Source organism: Lathyrus oleraceus, chromosome 4, assembly GCF_024323335.1.
Source record: "Lathyrus oleraceus cultivar Zhongwan6 chromosome 4, CAAS_Psat_ZW6_1.0, whole genome shotgun sequence".
Taxonomy (NCBI): Eukaryota; Viridiplantae; Streptophyta; class Magnoliopsida; order Fabales; family Fabaceae; genus Lathyrus; species Lathyrus oleraceus.
Genome location: NC_066582.1, coordinates 312,536,226 through 312,547,891, shown reverse-complemented (window position 1 = coordinate 312,547,891; position 11,666 = coordinate 312,536,226).

Here is an 11,666-nt window from a genome sequence, read left to right as displayed (position 1 = left end):
ATTTATTTTGATATGTCTTGGCCCCTGTATTGATAGTAATAACAAATAAAAAAAATAAAAAAATAATAAAGAATAAAAAGAAAAACTATAATTTTGAGTTTGCAATCTAACTTTGATTTTTTAATTAATATAATTTATACTATTTTTAAATTATTCTATATAATTTATACTATATATATATATATTAAAGTTGGTAAAATGTTATTCTATTTTTTATTTATAATTTTTTAAAGATTAAACAAAAATAGTTTAATAGAATAATTATTGTGTGACGAAGGAAATAATATATTATAAATAATGAGAAAATTGTATGATCCACTATGCTCAAAAGAGTAAAGATTGTGATAGTTAATAAAAATTAGAATACATTATTGAGGTCAAATACTTTCATAATTTATGTTAAATTTATTATAATAGAAGTGTGATGCCAGATAAACAGAAAATCTATTGAATGTGTATTGATTTTGCTGTGAATTTATGTCGTAAAAAATAAATCAAAATATGAGATAAAGATTGATTTTTTTAACAAATACAAGAAATTTTATTAGATTTTACGAAAGATAGAGAAGAAGGAATAAATAGAATCTGAATTGGTTAAAACTGTTTTATTATTCATTTCCTCAATAAGGGTTTAAAGATTACAAGTAAATAACAAAAATTAACATTTCTCAACAACCTGAGAGAATTATTCTATTTATAGACTACTAAGCTAACTTAGACTACAAGCTAACTTAAACAATTAGGCTTAAACAAAATGCTCAATCCGACATGCTAACAAACCTAGAATTTCAACTACTGTATACTTCAGCATACTTCGACTACAACATGCATGATTAACATGTGAACAGGCTTCGACTGCATGCTAGTCCTTTGTCGGACCAAGAAGTTACCCTTGTCGGGACTAGAGTTCGATCCAAATTCCCACAAATCTCCACCTTGAAACAAACTCTACAACATCAAGGGAACATACTAGCTTTCTTCATGCAGCTTTATGAACTGCATATAGTGAAAAAACTTGCAGTTTGACAATGTTTGTGAGGGCAAAGATTCTTAGTCCTTATTTTAATGATGTCAAACCTTTTTAGTTGCTCATAATGTGTGCTTTGTACAATGTCATCATATCATAGAATGCATTCATCCTCCAACATAGTCAAAGTATAAGGAAAATGTGTCCATGCATATAGGAGCATCTCATTGACTTGAATATTGCGCTTGATCATTGTTGGTACCTTAGGTTCATAAAGAATGGTTTCAAGTGATCAAAATACGTCTCAAAAACCATTTTTGACATTCTAAGAACTTTGAGTCGACTCACACTTTGGAGCGGTCGAATCATTCATACATATTCCAGTATGTGAAACTCTCGGGTCTGAACATGTCGAATCATAGGTCGACTAAATCCTGGGAAAACTAAATGAGTCGACTCATCAACATGATTGTGTCGACTCATTGCATGTTTCATTTGAACCATGTAGCCACGGGTCTAAACAGGTCGAGTCATAGGTCGACTCAACTCTGGAAAAACCTCGTTTGAGTCGAATCATCCCATGTTTGAGTCGACTCATCGTCTTCTTCATTTGAGTAGTTTTTGCCTCGGGTCCGAACAGGTCGAGTGACCTGTGTGAACAAATCGAGTGGTCGTTGTTGGCAGTCAATTTTCTGTTGTGCATTTTTGCAAAATTATTTTGTTATGTCTTTTACTTTGTCCATGCAGCATATATATATTCTAGAGTCTCTTCTTCAATAAATAACAAGAAAATTTAAAGATATACACTAAAGTTCCTCTTCATCTTCATTCTTGATTGTATTTCTCAACAACTACACATAACAATTTTTGTTGATCATTGTACATTGTTGTGGTGATAACGTCCAAATAGGATTGTGTCATCTTAGTTTGGGTAGAGGCTTTGAGTGGGTTTTCTTGAATAAAACCATCGGGGTTTTGTCCTCCAAGAATTGGGGTTTTTTGCACTAATCTTTGCTTCATAGATTCAGCTGAGTAAAAGGTTTGAAGAACGGTGGGTTCGATCAAACAAGTAATGGTAACCGGAGGATTGTGAAGAAAGATTAGGGTTCAATCGTCTTGTGATTGAAGTCAGCCGAGCTAGAATTTTGGAGAACGTGGAGTTCTTGCAATAAGGTAGCTACAAACGGTGGTTTCACGCACATCCGATTGAAATCAGTCGAGCTAGAGTTTTGGAGAACGTGGAGTTCTTACAATAAGGTAGCTAAAATCGGAGGTTTGTTCAGAACGCTTGAAGGACTTGGTTCAAATCGAATCAAGGGGAGAGAAGTGAATAAGATCTACTACAACACTTGGGGTTGGTTTGTGGTGATCATTTCTTCTCTTGTATTAACTTTCCAATTTGATAATAAAAGTCTCAATTCTAGTTTTAGAACTGGGGGCAGACGTACCCTAAGCGAGGACGAAAGGGGAACTGCCTAAATAAATCTGATGTTGTTCTCTCTTTCTCATAACTCTTTAAATTCTACATAAATTGAGTCTTGTGTGAAATTAATATTAAAATTAATCTCGCTTTGTTGTTGTGCATAGATGTTGTTCGATAAATTGGTGCAATCACTTTGGTTGCAACTAAGTAAAATTCTACACATTCAATTTGAGTGAAATTGAGACTTGGTGTGGAGTGCACACCAAGTGTTTGATAAAATTAACCTCAGACAAGTCTATCAATATTTTACTTGTTCTCTTATTGTGTTAACTCATCATTAGTTGTACTATATCAAGGATTGGGGTAATTAATCGATTGATTAAGATAGTAGTTGATTATCTCTATCTTAGTTATTCTATTTGGTTTCACGCATATTCGATCGATTGCGGTCTAGGGAGCTTTCGCAACCTTTGAAAACAAATTTTAAAAAGCGCTAAATTTTAAATACTCATATATTCACCCCCCACCTTCTAGATCGGTACTCTCATCTAACAAGTGGTATCACGAGCACCGGTTCATCTAGTGCTTCACATATAACTTTTTAGAAAATGAGTAAAGATCCTAAAGGGGCATACAATAGAGCACCCATTTTTACTGGTTTAAACTACAGTTATTGGAAAGATTGTATGCGTATCCATATCAAATCTATTGATAGGAAGATATGGAAAGTCATCCAAGATGGTCCTATGGAAATAACCATGACCAATGCGGACGGTGTTGTTATACCTAAACCTGAAGCGCAATGGAATGAAGAAGATGAGAAAAAGTATAGCTATGATTGGAAAGCCAGAAATATGATCATTGCCACCTTATATGTTGATGAGTATTATAGGGTTTCCCATTGTACTAGTGCTAAAGCTATGTGGGACTCATTGCAAATTACCCATGAGGGAACCAATGATGTCAAACTAGCTAGAATCAACACTTCCTAAATATTTTCAGACCGATGCCATAAATATGACTTGTTATGTATTAAATAAGATACTCATTCGTCCTATTCTAAATAAAACTCCTTATGAATTGCTAAAGGGAAGGAAGCCTAATATTTCACATGTTCATGTCTTTGGATATAAATGTTTTGTATTAAATAATGGTAAAGAAAACCCTGGAAACTTTGACTCAAAAGTTGATGAAGGTATCTTTCACGGATACTCTCAATCTAGTAAAGCATATAGAGTATACAACAAAATGTTACTTATCGTTGAAGAATCCGTGCATGTTCCCTTTGATGAATCTTATCCGAAAATTGTAAGAGAAGGTATTATTGTTGATGGTGCAGGTCTTCCTTCAGAATACATAATAAAAGATCATGGAAAAACCCTATTTGAGTCAACTCATCCCCTATTTGAGTCGACTTATCACCTGCTTCATTTGAGTAGTTTTTGCCTCGGGTCCGAACAGGTCGAATGACTTGTGTGAATAGGTCGAGTGGTCGCTGTTGGCACTCAATTTTCTGCTGTGCATTTTTACAAAATTATTCTGTTATGTATATATATATATATATATATATATATATATATATATATATATATATATATATATATATATATATATTCTATAGTCTCTTCTTTAATAAATAACAAGAAAAGTGAAAGATATACACTAAAGTTCCTCTTCCTCTTCATTCTTCATTGCATTTCTCAACAACTACACATAACAAATTTTGTTGATCATTGTGCATTACTATGGTGATAACATCCAAATAGGATTGTGTAATCTTGGTTTGGGTAGAGGCTTTGAGTGGGTTTTTCTTGAATAAAACCATCGGGGTTTTGTTCTCCAAGAATTTGGGGTTTCTGCACTAATCTTTGCTTCATAGATTCAACCGAGTGAAAGGTTTGAAGAACGGTGGGTTCGTTCAAACAAGTAATAGTAACTAGAGGATTATGAAGAAAGATTAGGGTTCAAGCGTCTTGCGATTGAAGTCAGCTGATCTAGAATTTTGGAGAACGTGGAGTTTTTGCAATAAGGTAGCTACAACCGGAGGTTTCACGCACATCCGATCGAAATCAGTCGAGCTAGAGTTTTAGAGAATATGAAGTTCTTGCAATAAGGTATCTACAACCGGAGGTTTGTTCGGAACGCTTGAAGGACTTAGTTCAACTCAAATCAAGGGGAGAGAAGTGAATAGGATCTGCAACAACACTTGGGGTTGGTTGGTGGTGATCATTTCTTCTCTTGTATTAACTTTGCAATTTGATAATAAAAATCTCAATTCTAGTTTTAGAATTAGGGGCAGATGTAGCCTAAGCGAGGACAAAAGGGAAACTGCCTAAACAAATCTAGTGTTATTCTCTCTTTCTCTTAACTCTTTAAATTCTGCATAAATTGAGTCTTGTGTGAAACTAATTGTAAAACTAATCTCGCTTAATTGTTGTGCATAGAAGTTGTTCGATAAATTGGTGCAATCACTTTGATTGCAACTAAGTAAAATTCTGCACATTTAATTTGAGTGAAATTGAGACTTGGTGTGGAATGCACACCAAGTGTTTGATAAAATTAACCTTACACAAGTCTATCAATATTTTACTTGTTCTCTTATTGTGTTAACTCATCATTAGTGGTAACTATATCAAGGATTGGGGTAATTAATCGATTGATTAAGATAGTAGTTGATTATCTCTATCTTAGTTATTCCATTTGATTTCACGCATATCTGATATTTCCATTAAAGGATCATTTAGACGATTGCGGTCTAGGGAGCTTGCGCAACCTTTGAAAACAAATTTTTAAAAGCGATAAATTTTAAATATTGATTTATTCACCCCTCCCCCTTCTAGATCGCTATTATCGCCTAACAATATCTTGGTGATCATATCAGCAAAATTGTCATCAGTTAAAACCTTCAGCACTTGGACTTCTCAACGCTCCATTATCTCTCCAACGAAGTGCATCCTCACACCGATGTGTTTGGTTCGTTCATGATAGGCTGAATTCTTCGATAAGTGTATTACACTTTGACTATCACATTTAATAATGATAACTTGACCTTGAAGTTTCAACTCCTTAGCAAAAACTTCAACCCACAATGCTTCTTTCACAACTTCGGTGAGGGCAATATATTCCACTTCAGTGGTTGATAAGGCAACAACCCTCTGAAGTGTCACTTTCCAACTGATTATTGTGCCAACCATAGTGAATACATATGCAAAAATATATATTTTTGGAATCCATACAAGCTGCATAATCAGAGTCGACAAATCCTCAGAGACCCATTTATGTACCTTAGAATCCACTTTAATGCTTTCCAGTGCGTCTTCTCGGGATTGGCCATGTACCTACTCACAAGGCTAACTACGTACGCTATGTCTGGCCTCATATAAACCATATCATACATCAAAAACCTACTATACTAGTTGTCATACCCTAAAATTTTCCCTACTTTATTATCATTCAATTCACCTGGCTTAGGATTTTATACTCATTTGCATACAAGGCTTTTTAAATCATTCATTTAAGATTCATTTTCACATCTGCATATGGTGACACTATCGGTTTAAAGGATCAATAGTAATGGATCCCATTGTTTAACTCGGTGCCTCAATATTTAGGTTATTAATAGATTGATCATAGGTTTCTTATGGATTAAGGCTTTATCCTAGGGTTTGATCATCTAGTCTTTTATGGAGAGTGGCTCTCTCATTTGTGACTCATGGTGCAAGATTACATGTATCACTTGAAAATAGTTACAATTCAAAGTTGTTACCCTAAACTTATATATTTGGATATCTACTTGAGGATTTGAAGAATATTGAAGCACAAAGAAGAAGACTGTCACTAGGCATTCAAGAATGGAATAAGTTACTTGATGCATAAATGATGTTGCTTGAATTACAAGTTACAAGTAAAAAATTTACAACAAGAGGACATCATTAGAAAAATATATTCAAAATAGAAATTACAAGGAAATTTCAACAATTAATTTTTTGTTCAACCGTTGACCATTGACCATGTAAGTTTAAGAAGTGCCTTAGAGGGGGGTGAATGACGCACTTAGACGATTTTCCGGATTTTTTACGGTTTATTGATTTTTACTTTCTTGAGATGCTTATGTGATGAAAAGCGGTAAACTGAGGAAAGTAAAGAACACCACGATGTATAGTGGTTCCCCTCACAGATCAAGAGTACTCCACTCCCCTTTCAACACGAAAGAGAATTCACTATAATGTTAGATTCCTAGACAAGACACCTTAAGGCCTTTCTATCTAATTCTAACACACCAAGAACAATCCTCTTGGATTTACAATGTTTAAAGTCCAATCGAGACTCAAATTCTCATAAAAGGACCTCTTGCATCCACATACCGGATAGCAAGGATAAAACCTTACAAACTTATTCTTAACAATCCTAAAAATAAGTTGTAATCAAGAGATACAATTCTAAATTTTTGTAGAAGATGAAATAATTGAAAATTTAAAGTATATGAATTTATCAATTGATCTTCTCCTTTGTAATACTTAATTCTCACAATAATTATACAAGTGTTCTTTGTATGGAATGAAACTATGATGCTTAAAAAGAAGGTTTATGCAAGGTTTCACTCTTAAGAAAATTTGGAAGAACACTTAAAAAATGTTTGAAAGAATATGAGTAATTGATTTGAAATTTTTGCAAGGAGGTGAATTTGAAATCTGAAAAAATGATGTATATATGTTGTCTAAACACCTCCTCAAATGGATGAAATTACCCAAAGGATGCCATGGTTCATGGTAAATAAAATAGAAAAGTTTCCATGAAGAGATGAACTGATTTTTGCCTCTGGTTCAGTGGTAATCGATTACCGTAATATGGGTAATCGGTTACTTGCCTCCAACGTGCAAAAATATTTGAATTTTTCACAGAGTAATCGATTACCTTAAAATGGATAATCGATTACTTCATCCCAGATTTGAAAAATAGCTTATAAATGAAGTGTTATGATTTCTTTGATGCATAAAATTACTTCCAATGATTATGGCATGAATGAGACATGTTTTGAACACTTGCATAATCATCTAGAGGTCAAGTGTTATACATATTCATTTGAAATACGAATCTTCATGAGTTTCATCAAGACTTGATCATTTAGTTGAAAACTTCCTTCATGAGCTTGAATCTTGATAAATCCTTTTTGTTAATCAATTTAAGACTTGTAGAGAAGTTTGTCGTCATCAAAACATTTGAGAAGTCATGTCTTCACAATATCCCCCTTTTTAATGATGACAACCTAAAAAAAGAATGAAAGTTCGATCTAAGCATGTTTCTCTAGCAAATGCTCCCCCTTAATTGATGCTCCCCCTTAATTTATGATTTAAGGAGTCTTTTGAAATCTGCATTTTGTTAGAGAGAGACAGAAAACAAAGAAATAACACAATAACAATCTCTTCTCCCCCTTTGTCATTAACAAAAAGGGTGAAATAAGTAACAATATGCAAACAGCATACACCAAGCACCACATAACACAAGAATGAAACAAAAGATAATACAAACAGAATATAAACCAAACTTAGTACGAAATGGAAAGACGAATAAAACATAAAAAGCCAACGGACTTAGCATAGTCTTAAAAGAAACTAGAAATGTACTAACTTAAAACCATAAACTAGTGAATAGAAAAAAAAATGGCCAACTCAATCACTTTCCGACATATCGACTCCATTATCCTCTTCACCTTCTTCTTCACTTTCCTCATCACCTTCTTCACTTGGGACATGTTGACGGTTCATAGAAAGGAAGAGTTTCCGAAGTGATTTGATTCCACGTTGGGTGACATTGTGATTATGATTCATGGTGGTCTCAATGGAACACATCTTGTTATAAAGCATAGAATTTGTGATATCACCTTTCGGAGTTGGTGGAGGAGCGGAAGAAGTGGCTGTATCCTTGTATCGAAACACTCCATTTGGTCCGATAATAATGCTGGTGTTCTTAGTTGCGGTAACCTCATCGATTTCACAATTTCTAGCCGTCATAGGAGTCTTTGGTTCTCTTTGAATCGGAACATCATGGAATTCCAAAATTCTTGAAACAACTCTACCATAAGGAAGTCCACCATTTAGGGATAATTGATGCTTCATGTGATGGTAAATGACATAAGCCTAATTAATCTTCATGTTCATTTTTAAAGCTCTAATAAGTTGCAGTTCGAGTTCACTAACTTGGGCATGATTTGAATGTTTTGGAACCAAAACATAAGCAAGGGCATAATGGAGCATCCTATCACTCACAAATAAGAGGTTAACAAATTTCACCACCCTTGAGGATTCTGATTTCTGCCGGCTCATGAGGTTAGCCTGAGTGCCTCTAGAAATTGAAACAAAGTATTCCATACTGTTATAATTGCTCCAGGCATCAGTGTCGGGTTTAGTTCCGTCACGTATTTCTTCACCTTCAGAAGGGATTTCCAGACAAGTTTCCAATTGTTTCAGATCCATACAAATTTCAACATTCTTAACCTTAGCAGTAAACACCAAATCACAAAATCATCGGTTCCAAAAGTTACAGTGGTAAAGAAATCTCTTATCATATCAGGATAATAATCACCAATATCAGAAGCTAACTTATCTACCCCTGAATTTTTCAGCAAAGTTTGAAAAGTAAAGCTATGAGAAGGAAAAGCTCGGAAGTTAACATATTTTATGAAATTCTAGTTATCAGACTTTAGATGTCACACGGGTTGTTATGACATCCAATTCTGCACAGACAAGAATTATGCAGAACTTAAAAGTAAGTGCAGTAAATAACACAAGTAATTGTTTACCCAGTTCAGTCCAACATGACCTACATCTGGGGGCTACCAAGCCAGGGAGGAAATCCACTATCAGTAGTATTAATTCAAAGCTAAACTCACCCGTTTACAACTCTTCACTTAATCCCTACCCAATACAATTTCAATCTTACTCTAAGATCAGAGTTCCTACTCACTCCCCCTCAATCACCTCAGTGATTACTACCTTTAATCAATATTAAAGACAATTTTGAAGTCACACTTCAAACAACTCTTGATTGTGCTTAACAGCTTTAATCAAGATACACAGCACTCACGCTTAAAAGCTTTGAGCGACACAACACTTACAACTCAATGAACACCCTATGCCAAAGCAATCATCTACGTGATAATGGCTTGGCTTACAAGATATGTCTAATACAAGACTCACAAAATTACAGCAGTGAAGTATGATGGACACACTAAATCTTCACACCTCAAAATCCCCCGTTCTGAATGAAGGAACGACTTCCTTTTATATTGCAGTACTTGGGCCTTTGCACTTGTATTCTCCTGAATTTAAGGTCATCCGAGTTCCCCTAAATTCCACATCTAGGTTACTAACAAATAGGCTATTTGTTAGGTTCATTAAATGTAGCTTGGTTGTTGATTTCCTGGATTTTCTCTCAGCTGTTGAATCCCTGAAGAATAGCCTGAGAAAAAGCTGAAACAGAAAACTGAACAACCTACAATATAGCATATGCTGTCAGGAATGAATGTCACGACATTCAGCTTGACATCAAGGATCATATGCTAAGTCTGTTTTTCCAGAAAACAGACTGTACAATTTTGCTGACCTGTATATGACCAAAATGACCATACTACAGTAACAGCTTACATTAATAAATGTCAAAGTATCCAATTTGACATTTACACATTTGGCCTTAAGTCAGTTCTGTTATCCTCTTGAAGAACAGACTAAGAAACATGCTGAAGTATAGCAGAACACCACTCTGTCTATTGTTCAGTATATGTTGTCAATGATGAATGTCATAACATCCAGTTTGACATTCAGTCAGTAGGCCTTATGCCAGGTCTGGTATTTCCTTGATAACCAGACTGGAATTAAATACTAAGTTCTACCAGAACACCAGCTGTTCTATTCCTTAGTATCTGCTGGCAGGGATGAATGTCACAACATCCAGTTTGACATTCAATAAATCCTGTATTAGCTAATCCTGCAGTAACTACTCAAGTGTGTCATGACATCAGTCAAGACATCAGAGTACATTTAGATATTCTAACTTACAGTGCAGTCACACATACATACCATGTCATGACATCAGTCAAGACATTAGAATCCAGCTAGTGTTTTACCATATAATGCAGCCAATTAAATACCTACATTTTACCGACATGAGAGTTCGAGTCTGGACAACATAGCTCAACCTTCTAGATTTCACAATGGCAGCATGATGTTCTTCTGTATGTTGAGAGGCTTCTTCATCCACTTTCTTCTTTCCTTTGTCTTGCGTTGGAGGTGCCATGGAAGCTTTAAGAGTTAGGGTGAATTTGGTGAGTTGAGTTTTAAGAGATGGAGTTTATGGAGAGTGATAATGTGAGTGGAGTTTTAATTTTGCTTTGAATGGAGTTAATAGAGTTAATGGAGGAGAAGGAAGATGGAAGAGTGAGATGAATGTGAAGGTTGGAAAGAGAGAGATATAGAGTACCAATGCTGAAGTGATGGACTTAAGAAAAAAAAACAAGAAAAAACACTTAAGACCAAAACTACTCTTTATGACAAAAACTCACGTGTGTTAAAAATTTTTAAAAAAAATCTGGAAGAAACAGTGGTAATCGATTACTCTAAAAAGGGTAATCGGTTACATAGATGAAAAACGCGTGAGGAAGGCAAAAACAGGCAGGGTAATCGATTACCCAATTTGGAGTAACCGATCACTCTAAGAAAAAAGTGAAAAAACAGTAGCTTTGCACAGCCCAAAATATGAAGGATTTTCAAAAAATTTAAGTTTGACAAGGTAATATACATACTAATGCAATTTTGAGTGAAATTTTTTTTATCAAAAAATTAAATTTACCTAATATAAAATCAACAAAAGACAAAAATTTCATATACACATTTTAAAGAGAAATTTCACAAATAAAAAAAATTAAAAACTTGTGTACCTTGGACTCATTATAATGTATAGTGAATAATTATGAAAGATTTATATATCACCTTCATCCAAAATGCCAAGTTCTCTTCGAATCTTATAAAATGGTTCTTTTGCGAGTGGTTTTGTGAAAATGTACGCTAGTTGATTATGAGTATCGATAAAGGTAACTTCGACATCGCCTTTAAGCACATGATCACAAAGGAAATGGTGTCGAATGTCTATGTGTTTGGTCCTTGAGTTCATGACAGGATTCTTTGTAATATTAATCGCACTTGTGTTGTCGCATCAGAGTGATATGCATCCAAGATCGATTCCATAGTCACTTAATTGTTGCTTTAGCCAAATATTATGTGC